Source organism: Macaca fascicularis, chromosome 3 (genome assembly GCF_037993035.2).
Source record: "Macaca fascicularis isolate 582-1 chromosome 3, T2T-MFA8v1.1".
NCBI classification, from domain to species: domain Eukaryota; kingdom Metazoa; phylum Chordata; class Mammalia; order Primates; family Cercopithecidae; genus Macaca; species Macaca fascicularis.
The window spans coordinates 166,689,373-166,711,197 of NC_088377.1; the positions used below are offsets into that span (position 1 = coordinate 166,689,373).

The 21,825-nt window shown below is 35.9% G+C and overlaps 1 long non-coding RNA gene across 1 annotated transcript in view; it reads left to right on the forward strand.

Annotated features, from left to right (window-relative positions):
• The first annotated feature begins 3,303 nt into the window (after positions 1–3,303).
• Positions 3,304–21,825, forward strand: part of LOC123572232 (uncharacterized) — a 30,086-nt gene continuing 11,564 nt past the window's right edge. Inside the window, exons 1-2 of the long non-coding RNA XR_006696614.2 lie at positions 3,304–3,404; positions 14,136–14,237. This is a non-coding gene — a long non-coding RNA (uncharacterized lncRNA). The remainder of the gene's footprint in view (positions 3,405–14,135; positions 14,238–21,825) is intronic.

Here is a 21,825-nt window from a genome sequence, read left to right on the forward strand (position 1 = left end):
TCATTGAGGTTCTGTGGAGCTCAACTTTAGTACTGTCTTTTATACTGTTGGTGATTTTAGTACAGAATATCAAAATTTGGTTTGGCGATATTTATTTATTATTCATTTATTTTTGAGGCAGAGTCTTGCTCTGTCACCCAGTCTGGAGTGCAGTGGCATGATCTCGGCTCATGGCAACCTCTGCCTCCTGGGTTCAAGCAATTCTCCTGCCTCAGCATCCCGAGTTGCTGGGACTACAGGTGCCCACCATAATGCCCGGCTAATTTTTGTATTTTTAGTAGAGACGGGGTTTCACCATGCTGGCCAGACTGGTCTTGAACTCCTGACCTCATGATCCGCCTGCCTTGGCCTCCCAAATGCCTGGGATTACAGGAGTGAGTCACTGTGCCTGTCAAGGTGATATATATTTAAAGCTTAAAAACATCCATGTACTTTGACCCCAAAGTCTACTTCTAATAATTTATCCTATGAAAGTAATTGAAGATGTTTACAAATATATACAAATAAGACATTTACCACAGCATTATGAACTAAATAAATTTTGGGGAAATTTAATTTAATTAAGATTTTGGGAAATAGCTTGAATATACAACAGTATGGAATTGGTTAAATGAATGTTGGTTCACCTAGCACTGGACAACCATTAAAATTTATATTATAGGATATTTAACTCTAGAGGGGGAAATAATCATAAAGCTTTGTTATGAACATAAAAGAGCAGATTAAACAACTGTATTTTTGTGAGAATTTAAATATATATGTATATACATGAAGAATCCTGAAAGTCTATATACAAAAATGTTCTTAGTGATTATCATTGTGGGTGAGATTATCCAAAATATTAATTTTCTTCTTGATGTTTTTCTATATTTGAAAATATTCCTCAGGGTTTACATTTGCAACCAAAAGAAAACCTATATGTTTTATGTTTTAAATTATTGATTAACGTTTTATGTTATCTTCGTAATGAATATATTTTTTTCTTTGCTTGGGCTTATTTATTGATTTTGATGAAGAATTGTTTTCTTTTACAACATATCTCTGTGTTACTACTAATTAGTTGAATGACAGTACCACCTTTTAATTATTAACACAATACATTTAAGTGGTAATATTAACATATGGCATTTAAGTAATACCATTAGATGGAAATTATTCCCAGAAAACACAAAGATGTCAGGAGTAAAGAAAAGCTACAGAAGAAGTCATAATAATGCTACAGAGGGCTTCTTAGCTAGCCTCCCAAGTCTCCCATCAATATCTGAAAAATCAATTTTCTTACTCTCAGATTTCTTCTAAGTCTTAACACTAAGACTGGTTTGAAACTGGATGAGTTCAGAGATTTTGGAGGATTACCTTATCAGAGTAAGTTTATCCAGTTGGTAATATGTGAATGTTTACAAAAGTGTATTTATAAAATTAAAATCATAAAACTGAACAGAAAAGTTTGCTATTTATGAATTTATAGACAAGTTATTAATTAACTCTGTTTATTCAGTTAGAATATTCACATGGGGAAACTTTCCAAGATAATTCTGGTCGTTCTCAGTGCCACTCCATTCAGCGGTGTCTTCCATACTTCCAGAAAATCTGTACAAACAAAGGAACAACAGCAAGGTAATTTTATCAGGTTATGATTGTGAGACGGGAAAATTCCCTTGACTCCCTCATGGGACTTGTGACTGGGGTGGCTTGTTTACTTGGCAGCCTCACTCAAACCCCTTCCAGGAGGAGGAGCACACAGATGAGCAGGTGCAGGAGCTGGGACAAGTGCCTTTGGGTGCTGGCAGGAAAAAACCCCGTACCAAACCATGGCACAGTGTCTTGGGGTAGCCCACGACCTCTGGAGTCCCAGAGGGCATGTGTTACAAACAATGCTGTTTTAGCTTTGCTGTCTGCTGATTCCTTAAGTGTTAAACTGCTCAGTGACTAGTCAGTGTGATAGCCTTTTTGAGTTCTTGCACCCAGTGCATCCTGAGTTCTTGTCCAGCATCTAGGAAGAATCAGGTCACATGAATGGATTGAAGGGTGCCGTATGTGTAGGACTCTATGGAGTGATGGAAGTGGTTCTTAGTGGGGTGGGGAGCTGGAAAAGGGATGGAGTGGGAAGATAATCTTCCCCTGGAGTTTGGCCATCCCTAGTCTCCAATGTCCAGCTGCCTATTCTTCTCTTGACATTCAGACACTTCTCTTCCCTTCTCTGCTGCACCACTCTGTTCCTCTGCCAGTAGAGTTTGGGGTTTTTAATGGGTACATGTTGGGGGGCATTGTGAACCAGGATGGTTTTGGAAAAGGCAACATTCAGGCAGGAAAACAGGAGTGCATGTTCTCATTTATGGCCACGGGTCCAGGCTTGACAGCAGAGCCCTCGCCAGAGACCCCACACTTTGCTGCCTAGTATTTCCCTGTCTCCTTTCTGTATCAATTGTAGTTACATCTAAAGATGTATTAAGCTTTGAAACACGGTTAGTGGTTTATAAGAGGAATCTGGAACTAAGACTGTGAGAATTGCAGGCAGCAAGAAAAAGCATGGCTGCAAAGGATGCTGTTCAATGTTCAACTTTACTAACTTTTCAGGAGACAGTTAAGAAAATAGCAAGATAACTATTAGATATGCAAAGTCACTGAAGTCACAGCTTCTGATAAATCCTTGATATTAAAGTATCTTTAAATAGATTTGAGAGGCAAGTCTGTATTTCTTTATAAATTTGGCTTAAACTACTCATTCAAACAATGTTTCTTAGAGATAGAAGAGTCAAATTAACATAACTGAATTCTTAAGTAGGTTAAACCAAGGTGTAATTATACATTACTATCAACACTTAAATCAAAATCCTAATTTGTTACATAAGGAAGCTTTATTAATTCTGGTAATATCTCATCATCCATGATTAACTTATCATATGAAAGTGATCAGACATACAATTATGCTAAACCCATAAAATGCTGGGTAAGTTTTCTTATTTTTATTATTCTCAGACATCAAAATGCAAAAGAAAATAAAATATTTTAAATTTTAGTATATCAAAGCATATAGTCTAATGTTTTTGTAACATTTTTGAACACTCATAATTGAAACTCATATTAAATAGGGAAATAACCATGGGTATCTAAACAAATTTTCATAGTACAAAGTTTAAAATACAAACGTCTTTATATTGTACTATAAATGACCATAGTTCTCTAGATATATGACCCATTAATGGTATCGTACCATGATATTCAAGTATTCAAGTAAGTGTTTATATGTACAGTGTTAGAAAACTAATCAAAATAATATAATGTTCATTCTTATGCAGACACAAGGTAAGATCCAGAAACCCTTCCAAAACTTCTTAAGACCAACCTATTCCATTATTCATTGAAGAGGAAAATTGTGAACTTCCAGTTTGGACTCCATATGGGTGAGTAGAGGTTATTAAATGGAATTAAAACTTTCATCAAACTGTAATCAAATGATATAAATTGCTAAAAATTATATAAGGAAGGTCAGAAGTCCCATTACACTCATTTTCCTTTTAAAGCTATAATATTAGTCTTTAATATTCAATAGCCTGCTAACAACAAGAAAAATTCATGAAACTAGTATGCATCTAGTATACTTGGGCTTAAGCAAGATTCTATGGCAAGCAACTCTCTCTGTTATTTCAGCATTTTCTCTACCACAACCAGCTTTGCCCTCCATGGTCCCTGCTGCCCTCCAGCTAGCTCATGCCACTTTTTAATATCCTCCCATGGGCACTGACACATTCTATTACCCATCATTCAATTAAAATTTAATCTAATGAGCTACCTTTACCTATAAGACTTAGTTGCCTATATAAAAAGGAAAAGCTTATAGATTATATTTCACATTTTTACAGGGAATAAATTGACAATAATTATACCATTTATATAATCATTAATGATTCTTTTTTTAAAAAGTCCAAATAGTGTCAGACCAAGAGGAAAGATGTTTTCATATATTCATTCATTTAATAGACACACACACACACACACACACACACAGGAATTAAGTACCTAGTGTATATCGGGCCTAATGCTACTATTGAGAATGCATTGAGGAGAAAAGCCACACTATTCCTGCCCTTCGGTAGCTCACTTTCTGGAGTGATAGAGGCATTAATCAAATAATATAAGAATAAACATGTAATTTATAACTGGGTTAAGTGCAATAACAAATAACTTAGTTGTGCTATGACGGGGTATAATTGGATATTTGACCTCATTGGGGCATGATGGCTGAACTGAGAGAAGAATATGTAGATGTTCACTAGGCAAGGGAGGGGGATGGGGGAATGAAAATGGTCTAGGCAGAAGCATCAGAAAGGGCAAAATCCCTTTGAGGAGTGCATGTGTATGAATCACCACTGCTTCAAGCTCTCTGAGTTGGAGCCAGAGGTCATGGTGGCATTCTTTCCCTTTACATCCCACTGTTTTCCCATACATGGCACCAACTCACCAGCTTGGTCAATCAATCTATGCCATAAGTCTGAGGGGTCTTATGAAATGAAAAAAGCAAAGCAAAACAAAACAAACAATAAACAGAATAAGCCAAGTTATTTGTGAAGTAACTATGATAAATAAAATATGCAATTTCCTAGTTTCTTTAGTTAAATATCTTTAACAATTTAAGCACTTACAATGTGATTGTGATACTGATTATTTCTAATGATTTGGCAATAAATCAATTAGATGGTGTATTCTAAAAGATTTTTAAATTTCTGAAGCAAAGACCTATTTAACCTATATGGAATTTAGATATGATTGATAATATGATTATTAGCATACATCTTTTTGGATACTTAATATTGCTTTGACATTTTCACACATCGATTTCTTTGCATAAACAAGTTTTTATAGAGAGAGCATAAAGAATAAAGAAAAAAGGTTAGAAAAGTCGTTCATTTTCTGACAAATTAGTTTTCTTTATCTGTTAAATGCTTTTTTTCTCTTTTGGAGCATTATGCTCCAAACAAATAGTAGAACTTGATAGTGATTATTCCCTCATGCCAGACCTGGAATGCTCTCTATCACAGTCCAACTGTCCACAGGGTCCAAGTCAGAAACCAAGGCATTTTAATCTTGAAAAGCAGGTAGTTTCTGGAAAAAGATAATCAGTAGTGATTCTTTATGCAAGATAAGAAAGATAGGAAAAAGAAAGAAAGAAAAAAACCACAAATGCTTCCACTCTGGAAATACTCTAGTGGACAGGCAGATGTTTCCATCTGGGATGTGTGCGTGTCTGTATCTATCTACATATCACTACATTTTCTGGTAGTGATATTATATGGAGTATCAATAACCTGCCATGTTATTTCTCACTATTACTACATATATTCCTTCTCCCTAGGAAAATAACATGGCAGATTATTGATACTACATAAATATCACTACTGGATACTATATTTATACTACATACAATATAACTTTCATCTTCTGGGTCTGAAGATAAAAGTGATAAACATAATTATTTTTACCCTAATCAATGTTTTATGTCTTACCAAAAAGTAAAACCACTTTACAGATAATAGCATGAAGTTCATGGCTGCCTCAGTTCTAATCCTAGGACATTGGTAAAATTATGTAATTCTTTTAAATATTTTAAATCTTTATCTGTAATATGGAGGTATTGCCTTATAGGGGAGTTGAGAGAATAAAATGATATAGGCTACATATACATACATATACGTAAATATATTTTTACATCTACAAAGTATTATATGATCATGTATAATATTAAATACTTTATAAAATATATATAGGTACGTATGCACAAATTTATGTTTCTGTACTTATCAAGGGCAATATAATGATGCTTAGAAAAAAGACAAAATCTGATATCATAATCAGATTAATAAGAATATTTTTGATTTCCCATCATAAGCCTTATGTAACCTAAAACATGGTGACACAAATTATCATCTACTACACCAAAAATATTCCCCGCTGTTTCTTGTACCGTTACTGCTTTTGGCTTGGAAACAGGTCCCTCATAGCCTTCCTCTCTGGGTTGCTCATGTATTCATGCTTTCTTGGCCCTGCTGTTTATTTCCTATTAGACAGCTGTCTCCCTGAACCCAGCAGTCTTTCATAGGGACTCCCACTGGCTTTTATCCCAATATTGGATCCAAACTCTACCATTTTTCCCTGGATTCTAACTGAAACCAGGCTGTCATTCCTAAGGAATCAGTGATAAAGGTTGGGATATAATGGAAAGGAAGAACAATATATAGAATGTTTTTCTCAGGTTCCCTTGTAAGTTCTGCTCCCTCCTTGTGGCTAGGGTTAGGAGGTTTTCTCTTCATTACATTCAAAATGTTGGTTACCTCCTTGCCCGAGAATCCTGGCCAAATCAAACTCTTACTTTTGAATAGAAAAAGACTTTATACTTAGTCCTGCCTAAAGCTTGCTTCTTGAATACATCAATCTGATTTTTTCCAAGGTATTTGACTCTGGGAACATCTGTTCCCTTCAGGGGAAACCTCATACTGGACTCTGGGTGTATGGTCTGGTCATGTGGTTCTAACATGACAGTCACATAAAATCTGTTCAGCCAATCTTAAAAACACCATGTGTGTTAATCATAGCCAGGCCAGGTGTGGATTGCCAAGCTCAGTTCTGTTCATTTTCATTGTCTTCTCATTCCAGGTTAACCATGTTTTAGGATTATAGTAAATTATTTTGGCATACACCCCACAATGGATCATAAATTTAGATATGTTTAGGGGTTTGACAAATAATGTAAATGCAGAAGTCGTGTAGGACAATGGTTCTCAAAATGTAGTCCTGGCACCAGCAGCATCAACCTCAATCACCAGGGAACTTATAAAAATGCACATTTTCAGGCCCCACTGAACACCAAGCAGGTCAAACACTTGGGGAGGGGCCCAGTAATATGTTTTAACAATCCCCACTGGTGATTCTGACTCATGCTTAAGTTTGAGAACCACTGGTATCAAATAATGGGGAGTACTGGGTGACAGTAAACTAGAAAGTGCTAATGCATTTCTATGTTGAATCTAAGGTCAACAAACTGTGTTGCCCCAAACAAAATAAAAACACCACATCTGAGAGGACAATATATCCCAGGGAACATGAGTTTATGCACGCAGATTAAAAGGATTTGACACCTTTAATTTCTAGAATGCCTCAGATTTTATTTAGTTGGTTAAGTTTGAACTGTCTAGAAAACACCTTCCCTGTGGTTATCCATCTTGCTGTGTTCAATTATTTGCTCTCTAAATAGCATAGTCTTAACCATTCAGATCCTTTGGAGTCAATGGGACATTCTCATAAAATAAGAATAGTAGACCATATTTGCACATTCTGTGGAATAGAATGACCTGTCTCAATCAATTTTCTTATTGAATTGAAAATCAATAAAGCTCATAAAAAGTCTTGCTGAAAATGTAGTCCAACATATTTGCTTTATAGACAAAGAAAATGAGATTGGGAGAGGCTGAGCAACATGCTGAAGATCAGTGAGTTGATGTAAAAGAGTTTATGTTTTGGTTAGCAGAAGAAATCAAATGCATATATATACTACACACTGGAAGAGCTATATTCTCTTTGAAATTAATATTCAAATTTATAAATTATGAGTATGCAACATATATGAAACAAAAATTCTCAATATAAATGCATATGTGAAATTATAATCAAGGCCAGGGTGAAAATTACTCAATCTTTATGAAAAAGGGGTATGTATGAGGAATTCTTTAAGTATTCCTATTATAATTAATACTTTTGAATATGTGCAGCATGCAGCATGACAAAATAACTCAATTTTATTTTCTGTCTTGATTCTTTTATCCATGGATCATATGTTAGAGTGCCATATATACTTGAAGCTCCTTTCACTAAATGACAGATTTATAAGAGAAGGGTTCTTGTTTGCCAGGTTCCTGTAGTATCCCACTTTCAAGAGTTCTTGGCACACCGTCAGTTTTCAATAAATAGTGGTTGAACAAATGGAAGTGAAGACAAGCTATTTATTTTTCCTGCCTACTCACATCCCTTTTTCTGAAATTATGCTCCTTTAGCCTTAGCTGAGTACACAGCAGAACCTGTATTTCAACCCTTTCCACGATGACTGATGGAATGCATACCTGAGAGAGCCTGGGATAAATATGGCCAATTACTTCCCTGTCTGGAAAATATGTAATTGGGACACAGAGGCTTCATGAGGCTGTGTTCAGCACTTGAACTGGGTGACTATTAGATTGACTATTTTCTGTGAATTTGTTATGGTCAAGTGATGATGAATCACTTCTAATCTCTCAGGTGCTAAGAATACTGCAGTCAATAAAATGTGCCTTTATGCTTGTATCTATAAGAATGTATAGATTATAAGAAATAATTCCATAAATCATGTTAAGAAGAAACTAGTGTTATGAAGAAAAATAAAGCAGGGTAAGATGATAAATTTTTCAGTAGGGCAGTTGGGGACCGACTCTGCGCTAGTAACATTTGATCAGAGACTTGAATGAAGTGAGGAGCAAATCATATGGAGATTTGGAAGGATAATGATGTAGGCAGAAAAACATCAAGCGCAAACACTTGAAAGAACAAAGACTTGGTGGAGTGAAGTGAGTGAGATAGATTATGATAGGAGATGACACTAGAGACATATTCAGGAGCGGGATTGGAGTGCCAAAGTAAGGACTTCAGAAATTATTCTAAGAGCACTATTAAACATTCGAAAGTTTTAAAAAGAGGTGTGACTTATGTTGTGAAAAGGTGGTTCTGGTTGCTAAATAAATGGAAACAGAAACAAATTGAGGTGCTAATGCTGGTGAAGAATAAGATAATCGCTTAGATTTAGATGGCAGTGGTTGATACGGTTTGGCTCTGTGTCCCCACCCAAATCTCATGTCAAATTTTAATATCCAATGTTGAAAAGGGGCCTGGAGGGAGGAAATTGGATCATGGGGCAGACTTCTCCCTTGCTGTTTCATGATAGTGAGTGAGTTCTCATGAGATCAGTTTGTTTAAAAGTGTGTGGAACCTCCCCCTTTGCTCTCTTGCTCTCTCTCTCATGTTCTACCATATGAAGATGGTGCCTGCTTCGGCTTCTCCTTCTGCCAAGAGTGTAAGTTTCCTGGGGCCTTCCCAGAAGCAGAAGCCTGTACAGCTTGTAGAACCATGGGGGAAGTCTGCCCCATGATCCAATTTCCTCCCACCAGGCCCCTTTTTCAACTTTGGAGATTATAATTTGACATGAGATTTAGGTGGGGACATAGAGCCAAACCATATCAACTACTATCACCTAAATCTAAGCCATTATCTTATTCTTTACCAGCGTTAGCACCTTATTTTGTTTCTGTTTCCATTTATAAGCCACAGGGGTGGAGCTGCCCAAGTCTTTTGGAGGCCACCTTTTGCATCAGTGTGACCTGGATGTGAGGCATGGAGTCAAAGGAGATTATTTCAGAGCCTTAAGACTTAAAGACTGCTCTGCTGGGTTTCAGTCTTGCATGGAGTCTGTGGTCCCCTGGCTTTGGCCAATTTTTCTTTTTTGTAATGGGAGCATTTATTCAATGACTGTACCCCCATTGTATCTTAGAATTAATTAACTTTTAAAAACTATTTACAGATTCATAGGCAGAAAGGACTTGCCTTGTCTTAGATGAGACTTTGGACTTGGACTGTTGAGTTAATGCTGGAATAAGTAAAGAATTTGGGGGCTTGTTGGGAAGCCATGATTGTGTTTTGAAGTGTGAAAACGACATGAGATCTGAGAAGGGCCAGGCCCAGATTAATATGGTTTGGCTCTGTGTCCCCACACAAATCTCATGTCAAATTGTGATTCTCATTGTTGAAGGGGGACCTCGTGGTAGGAGATTAGATCATGGGGTGGACTTCCCTTTTGCTTTCACTGTTATATTGAGTGAATTATCATGAGATCTGGTTGTTTAAAACTGTGTAGCACCTCCCTCTTTGTTCTCACGCTCTCTCTCCTTTTCTGACATGTGAAGATGGTGCCTGCTTTTCTTTTGCCTTCTGCCATGATTGTAAGTTTCCTGAGGCTGCCTAGATCAGAAGTCTGTATAGCCTACAGAACTGTGAGACAATTAAACCTCTTTACTCCATAAATTACCCAGTTTCAGGTATGTCTATAGCAGTATGAGTATGGAATAATACAGTGGTTGATGTGCTAATGCCTACATTCAAGATATATTGTGAAAGTAGAGCTGAGAGGAACTGATGGTTTAGATGTGAGGTGTTAGCTAAATAGATTTACTGGGTAAATCTGCTAAGTGAATATGATGTCATTTATGGTAATGAGAACACTTGGGGAAAAACAAGTTAGCAGGAGGTTGAAGTGGGCAACAGAATCAAGAGTTTGGTTTTGGGCATGCTAAATTTAGGATTCCTATTAGACATGGAAACGAATATATTAAGTAGATACCAGGATATGTGTCTAGAGTTCAGCAGAGTGATTTATCAAGGCAGTTTTACTGGATTAGTGGAGACAAAAGGATGTTTGAGGTGAGTTCAAGAGAGAATAAGAAGAAAGGAAGTAAAGACAGTGGGTACAGACAATTGGTACAAAGAGTTTTTTTGAAAGGAGATGGAGAGAGGTTACAAGCCATAAGGGGATTGTTGGTCTAAATAATTTTTAAGATGGAATATTTTAAAACATTTTAACTTGAACATATGTACAACTATGGTAATAATTTTGAAGAGTATAGGAAAATGATGACACAGGAGAAAGGGAATAATTGTTAGACTGATATCCTTGAGAGGATATCCTTGAGATGAAGGGGTTGGCTATAGACAGGGAAAAATTCATCCACACTAACAAGAATGGAGTCAGTATATATGGGGACAGACACAGGATAGTTGGAGGACAGTTGGTCAGTATGATGATAGAGGAACATATGCTTTTCTGATTGCTTTTATTTTTTAGTGTAAGATGAGGTAAGTTCATCAGTTGAGAGTAAGATATGAGAAGGTGTTGGAGGTTTCTAGAGAGATGAGGTATAACATTGTCTTCTCCAAGTATGTAAGAGCAAATTAACTAGGAAAATATCTTGCGCACAAGAGAAGACTGAAGGAAGAATAAACCTAAAATCTAGAAAGAAGATCAAGTGTTACAAAAGAGACAGAGAGAGTAACCTTGGTTCTAGTCCCACAAAAGGCTCATTATACCATTTGCCATTGGCGATGTCTCTGTTGCATAAATCCATTTCCCCTCCCCGCGTTTTTTTTTCTGAAGCTATTTGAAAATAGCTTGCAATTATTATTGATTCTTGATGAAGATACTGCATAAAGATAGAAGATATTATTGTCATGTACTAATCAAACTGTATTTGGTTCCTGGCAATTCCTTTGAAGTCTTTAAAGCCTTTCCCACTTAGTGAAAATCATCACCTCATAAAGGCAGAAAAAAAAGTTAATTTTCATCCTTAGAATTACGTCCTGGAGGACACAGACTGAAGTTTACATCATTAAAAGGTGATTTTGAAGAACATGAGATCAGTCAGTGTCAATTTGTTTCCGAATCCCCTTTCCTCTCTATACTAGACAAAGATTCTACTGGCCCAGGAAGATGTAGAAAATTGGGTATGTGTACTTCCAAACTTTTTACAAACCATGGCATTCCTAAAAATTTAAAATATTTGCAAAGGCAACCAGCTAAGGGCATTCTACAACAAGCCCTAGCCAGCCACTCCAAAGAATGAGAAGATCAAAACCTTATTACACTTGCACATTGTATGCTTTTATTAAGATATTACATTTACCACACAAATACACACAACTATTATGTATCTATAATAATTTAAAATTTTAAAAATTTAAAAATTTTATTACACCTGTAAGCCATTTCCAGCACAGGTGCACTGTGGTACAACTGTCGGGAAGTTGTGATAGAAGAAGGGGGAGGGCACAGATACTGGTACCTGTCCATTGGGGAGATCTGAAAAGACTGAGTTCTAATTCTTACACATACACTTCTGGCCTGAAGATTGTGATTCTTTAAAAACAAAAAGGAGAGGGAGGTCAGGAAGGGAGAAAGAGAGAAAAAGAGAGAGAAAGAAAAAACACTTTATGAACTTACGAAGAGATAAGAGAGTATGGCTTCTTGTTCTTACTTCCTCCTCTCCAGCTGCCTCTATTTCAGGATTAGACAAAAGAGGCTTTCCTTCCTTTCAGGAAGCACGTTGATATGTACTATACTTTGCCAGTGAAAGGAGAGAAATGAGAGCTATAGATAATGTGTGAAATCAACTAGCCCTCAGGTGTGGCATAATATCAGCGTTAGAAATTTACTGAATAAGTTGAATGACTGAAATTTTAATAACTAGTGTAGCTTAAAATGTCCTGATTGGGAATGTCGTGTATCTTTGATTTGCTTCTGTTGACATGGATTTGAGCCTCTTCTTGTTGAGTATGACTTTTTATTTTGGGGTGATTTAAATGAATTCATACAGCATTTGAAACATCCCCAGACAATTTATTAATTATCTTTACAATGGAAATTTTAGTTTCTTTTCTGAGATGTTTTCTCTGGGCTATGAAGTAATTCAGGTAAAAATTGTGAGTATTAAGAGAGATAAGTGCACACGCTGCCGCTAGTGCTGGAAATAAACGTCCTTCAAGGGCCATGATCAGTAGAAGAGAGAAGGGGGTTTTGGGGGAGTGAGACTTCCCTAAATAACTTGCACTGAGTGGCCCAAAATAAATCACATCACATGACTGTGTGAGAGTCAAGTAAGAAAGAAACATAATTGAGTCATTACAATATTGATTCCAATTTGGAGATGATAACTGTCCTAAGAATTAAATCTACTTAGTACATAGATTCATCAGAGAAAATCTTGATTGTAGATAAAAGACAACAAATTCAACAAATAGGAAGAAAAATTTATATGCCTATTAATTTGTATTGATTTCTTATAGTATGTGAATTAGAAACTTGACTAATTTTATTTGCAGCAAAATTTTTAAGACAGTGATGGACCTTAGGAGGAATGTAATTGTGATTTCCAAGAGTATGGGACACAAGACTGAGGTTCAGACATACATGCTGGTGTGTAGTGAGATGATACAGGAAGAAGAAACGTGTATTTGGATCTTTATCACAAGCAGAAGCTGAAATACGTTTAGAGAAGAATATTCAAGATTCTTTAATCTTGCTGTTCAAAATATATTCAATTTTTTTGAGAAACTTGAAGTTTTTGTCACATTTTCCCATTAATGATTAAAATAAGAAATGAAATTTAGAAATGTTTTTATATGCAGTGTATCTAGATAAACTGCAGTAATTTAACTGTCTATTTTTCTAACCTGTGAATAATCTGTGGTAACATGTCTTGTGTTCTGTTAATTTGGTGTGAAGACGTAGACAGCCTTCTGTTCTTTTGTTTACAGAGTCTCTTAACTTTGTGGCTCCCCTGGCACTAATTTATTTTTTTGCTAAAAGGTAACAGAGTTACAAGTGCAAACATTTATTTAATTTGTTTAGATTTATAAAAACCATGCCCATTCTCTAGGCCTTCGGGGCATGAACCAGATAAGAACATATGGTGTAATTTATTATTTTCTCAACTGTAGTTATGTGGAAAGGCATTGTTTAAATGTCAATGAGGAAATTTCAGATTGCACCTCTTAGAACAGTGATTTCTTGGATAATGCTTAGATATATTTAATGAAAGTAAATTTTATTTTCTTTAAATAATTCACGAAGACCACAATTTTCAATCTTTTTAGAGTAGTAGGATTTGTTCAGAATTCCTTTCTACTCCAGGAAATTCAACTAACCTTTTAGTTACTGCTGTTGGGCACATCATTTTTTAGAATATCTTTGTAGTATACTGTAAGTAAATTTATAATATATTCAGACTGCTACCAGTCATGATTTTTTTTCCAGCACCAATAGTCCAAATTCCTAAATGAAAAGTATATTTTAAAATGTGATGTCAAAGAATATATTTTTAAAGAGCACAATTTTATCCACATTAAGTTTATATTTTCATGATTACCGTTGGCAGAATGGTTATCATTATTTTAGATAGTATAAAAGTGACTTCTGAACAGGGAAAGAATGGATGGGTCATGCAAGCCAAAGTTTCAGAAAACAACAAATTGTTTATGTATGTATTTATTTATTAATTTATTTTTACTAGAAACCAAGCCCAGAAAATATGAGTTTAAGGTTTACCTATATGTCCAATACAAGAGAAAAAAGAACAATCTACTTCTTTAGAAGGTTCTACTTTGATCTCCTGGTAAGTGGTTGAGAACAATTCTGAAATGCTGGTTGATTTTTTTCAATTCTTCCAAGTTGCTAATGTTGTTCATGTGCCTGAACACACACACACACACACAGACACACACACACACACAGACACACAGACACACACACACACAGACACACACACACACACACACACACAGACACACAAACAGACACACACACACATTCTTCCAGGGTATTCTTCAGTGGCACCGTGGGTTGTTTTTTTCTCTCAATTTATATCTTAATTTTTTTTTTTTTTTTTTTTGGAGACAGAATTTTGCTCTTGTTGCCCAGACTGGAGTGCAGTGGTGCAATCTCCACTCACTGCAACCTCCACCTCCCGGGTTCAAGCAATTCTCCTGCCTCAGCCTCCCAAGTAACTGAGATTACAAGCATGCGCCACCATGCCTGGCTAATTTTGTTGTATTTAGTAGAGAGTGGGTTTCACCATGCTGGTCAGGTTGTTCTCCAACTCCTGACCCCAGGTGATCCACCTGTTTTGGCTTCCCAAAGTGCTGGGATTAGGGTCGTGAGCCACCGCACCCGGCCTATGTCTTAATTTTTATTGCTATTTTTGTCAGAAAGTCTTTGCTGAACTCTTGGGGTACTCATATTTTAGGGATCTGTACTATTTTAGCTGGTAAACACCACCAAGAATCTCAAATGTGTCAGGATTACATTATCCTTCCTCTGCGTTCTTAGACAGGTCTACATGGCCTACTGTAATTTTTGAAGAAATCTTCCATTTGGCGAAAACTACGTATGTCCTATACTGTTAACATAGAGTGTCAAAAAACGTAATCCCAGAACTTTGGGAGGCCGAGGCGGGTGGAATACGAGGTCAGCAGTTCGAGACCAGCCTGACCAACATGATGAAACTCCGCCTCTTCTAAAATTACAAAAAAAATTAGCTGGGCGTGGTAGCGGCCTCCTGTAATCTCAGCGACTTGGGAGGCTGAGGCAGGAAAATCGCTTGAAACCGGAAGGCGGAGGTTGCAGTGAGCGGAAATTGCACCACTGCACTCTAGCCTGGGCAATAAGAGCAAAACTCCGTCTAAATAAATAAGTAAATAAATAAATAAAAATATGATACAACTTGGAGAATTCGAGGATCAACTCTTTGAAAATTGGTCTAGAGACATTTTTCTCATGCAAAAACCAGCACTATTAACATTTAGAAAACAACATTTGGTTGAATTAAGAGAAGAATGTTATGAAAGGATATGTAGAGATACTTATTTTACAGATATTAGAATGGATGTTTACAGTTTCTAGTGGTTCATATGTTTTATATCACTTATTACTTATGCTTTTTTAGTCTATTAATTTGGATAATAGACTTAAATACCTGAAGTTTAACAATGAATTTCTTATGGCTTCAAAACATTTCATTCTAGGCAGTTACTTGCTCAGTATTTCACAGCAAAAGAAAGACAGCTGTAAATGATCATGGCTTCCTAAGCAGTGTCTCCAGCTTCTATCTCCTGAAGCCTCAGATCTTCAGTGATCACTTCCACTTGGCCATTATGTGGAGAACAAAATGGAGCTAATCATTTTGAATCTACTCTTACAACTTTGTGCATTTCCCATCTCACAAAATGTATACTTTGTTTTTTCCTCCTCCTCATCACCATATTAAACAATGACAAATCTTTTTGATTCTGTCTCCTCAATATCTCTCAGATACAGTCATTAGCCATATTGCCTCCACTTTTTTTTTTTTTCTTTCTTACTCCTAGGTTGTAGCAACATATCCCTAGTTTCTTTTCCTGCCATTAATTTGCAGTATTTCAGTTTGTGAAAGTAATTTTGTGAAATGTCAATCTGAACCTGATATGACGTGCTTACAACCCTTTAATGGCTCTCTGTTGCCCCCGTTATGACATCCAAACAGCTTAGCACAGAACACAAAGCCATTGGTGATCTAGCCTTTGCTTACTCTCCACTCTCATTATTCTCATACATAGCTCAGCAGAAGTCATTAGGAGGATGGTCTATGTTACTGTGATGCTGTCTCCTTGATCTTATATGGAAGATAGCTTTACACTGAGTGTCTAAGGTAGCCAATGTTCTAGTTATTAAGAAAAAATGGGAGAATATCTAAACATCTCAGTCAAAATTTGAGGGTGGATAGCTTTGGCTAGTGGAATTCCCTTGTAGTAATAAAGAATTCTTTAGCATTAAGGGACATTTGTAGGCACTCACGGTGGTGAATATTTGAGTTGCTTCATTTAGCAATTATGAAAAAGCTGCTATGAACATTCTGTTGATTTTCAGTAGGTTGAAGTTTTTATTTTGCTCGGGAAATACCTAGGACTGGAAGTGCTGGGTAATAGTATAGACCTAACGTTTAACTTTGTAAGGAATTGTCAGTCCTTTCCCAAGGTAGTTTACACTCCTTCCAGGAATTTATGGGTTCTAATAGCTCTATATCTTTTCCAATGTTTGTTGTTATGTTATTTTAATTTTAGGGCTGTTGGACATTATTTATTAATGTTTTATTGCAATTTTAACCTTTTCATGTGCTTTTTTGCAATCATATTTCTTCCTTAAGTGTCTGTTCAAGCCTTTTTCCTGTTTTTTTTTTTTAAGGGAGTATATTGCTTTTTTATTGCCAAGTGGTAGTATCTATCTATCTATCTATCTATCTATCTATCTATCTATCTATCTACCTATCTACCTACCTATCATCTATCTATCTAAAGTGACTGTAAGCGTTTGTCAGTTAGATGTTTTTCACATATTTTTTCCCAGTCTATGGTTTGCCTATCCATTGTCTTCATTGTGTCTTTTTCAATGGACATACATTTTTGATTTTAATGAAGTACAATTTAGCATTTAAAAAAATTTATGTCTTTGTTTTCTGTGTCCAGTCTAAGAAATCAACATTTCATGGTAAGCCATAAAGATATTCTTCTGTGTTTTCCTCAAGAAGCTTTAGGGCTTTAGCTTTAAAATTTAGGTTTATGATCCATCTCAAGATAATTTTTATATATGATATAAAATAGTGGTTGAGTCTCACCTTTTTTCCACATGAATATCCAATTATCTCAGAACCGTTTGCTGAAAAGACTTTCCTAATTTAATTACTTTGGGACCTCTATTGAAAATCAATTGAATGGGATTTCTGCTTCTGCCTGGCATGTGGAAAAATGGAAAGTGTGCCCTGTCCATTCTAACAGCTATAAGTAGCTAAATAAACCGTAAAATCTTAACTCTTTGAGCCTATCAAAGAGCTGAAGTAGCAGGGCAATCAAGTAACATGAAATAAAAGTGAAAATGATCCCTCCAGGGATAATGACACATATAGAGTAGCTTATGGGTGGCAGAGTGTAGGAGAAAGAATGGCTACTAGGTAAGCAATAAGAATCAGTTAAAAATTTAACATATTATTTGAGGCCGAGTGTGGGCTGGAATGTCAGATCATAATTTGTCACAAATATCTGTTGCTAGGTCTCATAAAATTTCACGCAGGGCATGTACAACTTAGTATACGGTTAAATAGTGAGAGAACCCTGTGCAAAATTTCCGCATCTCCTTTTTTTCTATTCTGCAGACTCTAACCAACTTAATGGCTCAGAACTGTAGTCCTTGTTTCCCCAGCTAAGAAGAATCCTTGTGCTCTGTTTGGGTTTTCACCTCTCTGCACTGTGGTCTAGAAAGTGTTTCCAGGAAGAAAGCCAGTGTGATTGTTAGGCTTACTTATGTATTTTCCTATCTGTGCTCTTGTTCCCTGTATGCTGTCCTCTGAAAAGAATTGCCTTATATATTTCATAGTTTTATAGTTGTTTTTTGCCGGAGGACTAGTCTGGCACCAGTTACACTTTCATGGCCAGAGAATGTTCTTTTCAAGATCTTCTGCTTGTTAGTAAAAGAAAGAACACAGATGCACAAACATTCAAACATTCAATACAAACACAAAGAAAAAGTTTTTTAAAAGTGAGTTAAGTAAATTTCAATATTTTCTTAATAAACCACATCAAAGATGGATTCTGAATTTGAAACGTTTCTCTTTAACAATTGTTTCATTTTTATATATTTAACTTCTCTTTATCTCTTTATACTACATATTCTCTGCCTTATGACCTTACTTTTTCTTTTCTCTTGATAAAGTATTTTAAAATGTATAGTAATAGCCAGTGAGAGAGATGACTAGTCCAGGATCCATCTCCCAGAGTGTAATGGACCCCAGATTATATAAGCAATTTGAGTAAAAATCTGTTGCATAATTCATAGACTTTTGTGAAGTATAGTGATTTTCTGATGATAATTTATAATTATGGGTGGAGAAATATTTAGATATTTCTTTATTTTTCAACCAGTGAACAAGACATTTTTTCAAAGTGTGCAGGCACCATCTCTTCCTGTTCAGGTCCAGAAATAATCTTTTTTGGTTTTTATTTTCAAAAGTACTATTCATGCCCAATTTATTTTCTGTTACCATCCCATGATAAGATCGTTAACAATGCTTTTCTATCTCACAACGCTATGGCTCTTTGAAGTGGACTTGTATTGAAATAATATAGGTCTTTTTGCTTCTGTAGTTAGTTTGTTATTTCTATTCATGTAATGCTGATTACTCAGTAATAATGATGCTCTATTATCTATTGTACTGCCCATAGACACTGGCTTCCAATGATTTCCTCAAAGATTGTTGCTGTGTTCAATTCATAATGACCACAATTGTCAGTCTTACCCAGAGTATGCAGGCAAATCTGAATAATAATTCATTTTCACATTAAATTTATTATTCAAAATTTTCTAGTATAATGGTAGAACAATGCAACCTTCAAACAATGTATTCTTTTGACTGTAGTCATTGCATTCACTACGTTTCTAGAAGGTGATCTTTCAATGTGGACTGGACCTCTGCCTTCCACATACGGCACCCAGTGGGCTGGGTAGGCAAGAGACCCAGGGAGGGAGAAAGACTAGTACGATTAGTTCAAGGAATATCCATGTGTGTCTGGCATAGTCTAAGACTGACCCAGGAGCTTATAACCTATTACATTTATCAGGAAAAGAAAGAACCGAAGAAAGACTGATGTTATGTGCATGATTCTCTAAACCTTTTGCAGAAGATAGTGTTTGACATGTGCATAAAGTCTGCTAATAAAGGGCTAGAGTGATCTCCTTGAGTGTTAGCAGAAAGCAGATGGATGGTAAAAGTCATCTGCTACCTTCCAGGCACCACTGGACTAGAGGTGACACTATGGTTGGAACAAGGGCAAGAGCTAATGAATGAGTCCACATATGTCACATGCGTGACTTGAGCCCAAGGCTCTATGGTGGTCCATCAGCAGCCCAGAGCCTTTAACTCATCCTATCTCCAATGTGAGTGAGAATCACCCAAGTTAAAGTGCCCACACCATTATGGTAGCTCAATTCTGTGAGATCCCATGGAATAAATATCTCAACAAACAGCTGAAGCAATATTTTTGCCAGGCTGTCTTTATAGGCCTGATGCTCAACCATGATACCCAGAAAGACCATATAGATTGAGTGAGTCCTAGAGCCTCTCAGAGCATCCAGTTGAGTCTATGTACTGAATAAAGTGTCGCAAAATACCCCAAGTAAACATTCAGGTGCTAGGATTTATGTCTATGCTCAGTCTGGACTACACTCACATGGGACTGGTGGCCCCAAACCATCCCAGGCATAGGAGGGGGACTTAGAAAATTTTGAGGAAGGCACTTGGAAGTGTGCATTTCTGGAGGTGTGGGGCCTAAGGTGGAGAACCAATGTTCAGATATAAAGACAGTACCGAGGCAGACCTGAATTAAAATGCCTAGGACATCCAAACTTTCAAAATGGTTTAATGAAATAATTTTTTTAAAGTGGAGATAATCCAAGCTGATCTAATTAAGAATGAATTGTATTCTTTTTAGTATTCAGTGTGACTATATTTAAGTACTCGTAATAATTTAAGAATTAATAAAGCTGTATATATGCACATATGAACTGATTCTTTTACTTGAAACTTCATAAATTAGTGATGTCTCCTGAATAAACAAAAGAAAGAGCATTAATGAATATTCTGTGTGAGAAAATGGTTTTCTTCCATGCTATTATCCACAGAAGTTGTATGGCATAAAGCAGTGCATTAATTTATGTGTACTAAATTAATTACCTTGAGTTTGAAGAAATGGGAAAGAAGGGCTAGTATTCCTGAATTTGTGCAACAGATATGTGATTACACTATCCCTGCACTCTATATGTTCAGAAGTTTCAAGGAACCACAGTTTTCTGGAACTATTCACAACTCTGTATAGCATGTCCATATATCTCTATATTATGGTAAAATTGTTTTTTAAAGTTAATAACATAATTTTACAAAACCCTTGATTTCTAACCTTTCTGAATGTTAGAGATTGCATATTGCTAAGAGTAAAAAAATTCTCATAATTTTTATCCTTGGCTAGAATATAAAATTTTTCTCTTTCAAGGTCTTTTAATTTTAGAAAGATGGAAAGGCCTGAAATCTTTAGTTAGCTTTGAACTACAAGGATTCTTGGGCCTATAGCTACCATTTAAATAATGTGAAATCACATAAATCCTGCATCTATGTGGAGGATAAATAAATAAACTGGCAAAAGGAAAAATATCAGTGACTCTAATTAAATACTATTCACAGAACCAAACCAAACCAAACCAAACCAAACCAAACCAAACAAAAAAAAACCTACAAGAATATCTATATAGACACCAGTAGATATTTGAAATAAGTTAAGCTTCCCCAATCTTGCACGTAAGGAATAAATTGAGTGAAATTGATGGTGTATTTGGCCATAGATTAAGATGAACTGAAATTTTTAAAATTCAAAATTCCTCAGTCTAGATGAGTTTGATGCTTGTCAGAAGTCATTAAGAAAATCCGACTAATTCTAGTGATTTCTTAAACCTTAAAAACATTACAGCTGTACCCACTGTCCCTGAAATAGGAAATAGACATTTCTATAGAAAGCACAAGCAAATAATTCACAGTGATTATGAACTAGAAAATGCAAGAAACTTTTCAAGTAAGAGATCTGACCCATTAAATTATTCCTGAATTTACGTGGAGCAAGACTCCTGGATCTATACATTTTGGTTATGTATCCAGGAACCTGAAACGTTTCTTAAAGTCACTTCACACCTTTTAATCTAATTATCTCAATTCCATTTCTCATACATACATTTCTTATGCTTCCATAGGAATTTTAGGAAATATTGAGGATCAGGGAGTCTTATAAACTATGATTTCTCAACCTTAGTGCTATTGATATTCAGTGCTGGATAAGTCTTTATTGTGGGCTGTCTTGTGCATTGTAGAATGATTAACAGTGTTCCTAGTTTCTACTCACTAGATGCTAATAGTGCCCTGACCTTCTTCCTCTCATGACAACCAAAAATGTCAGGAAACATTGCCAAATGTCCCCTAGGGGGCAAAATTGTGCCCGGTTGAGAATAAATGCTATGCATTAAAATTATACAGGATTTAGTTTCATTGTTGACAAGGAGCAACTGCAGAATTTTTCTGCTTCCCCAGAAAAACAAATACTTTAATATGTGGGAAGAACAAAGAATGATGTAATTGT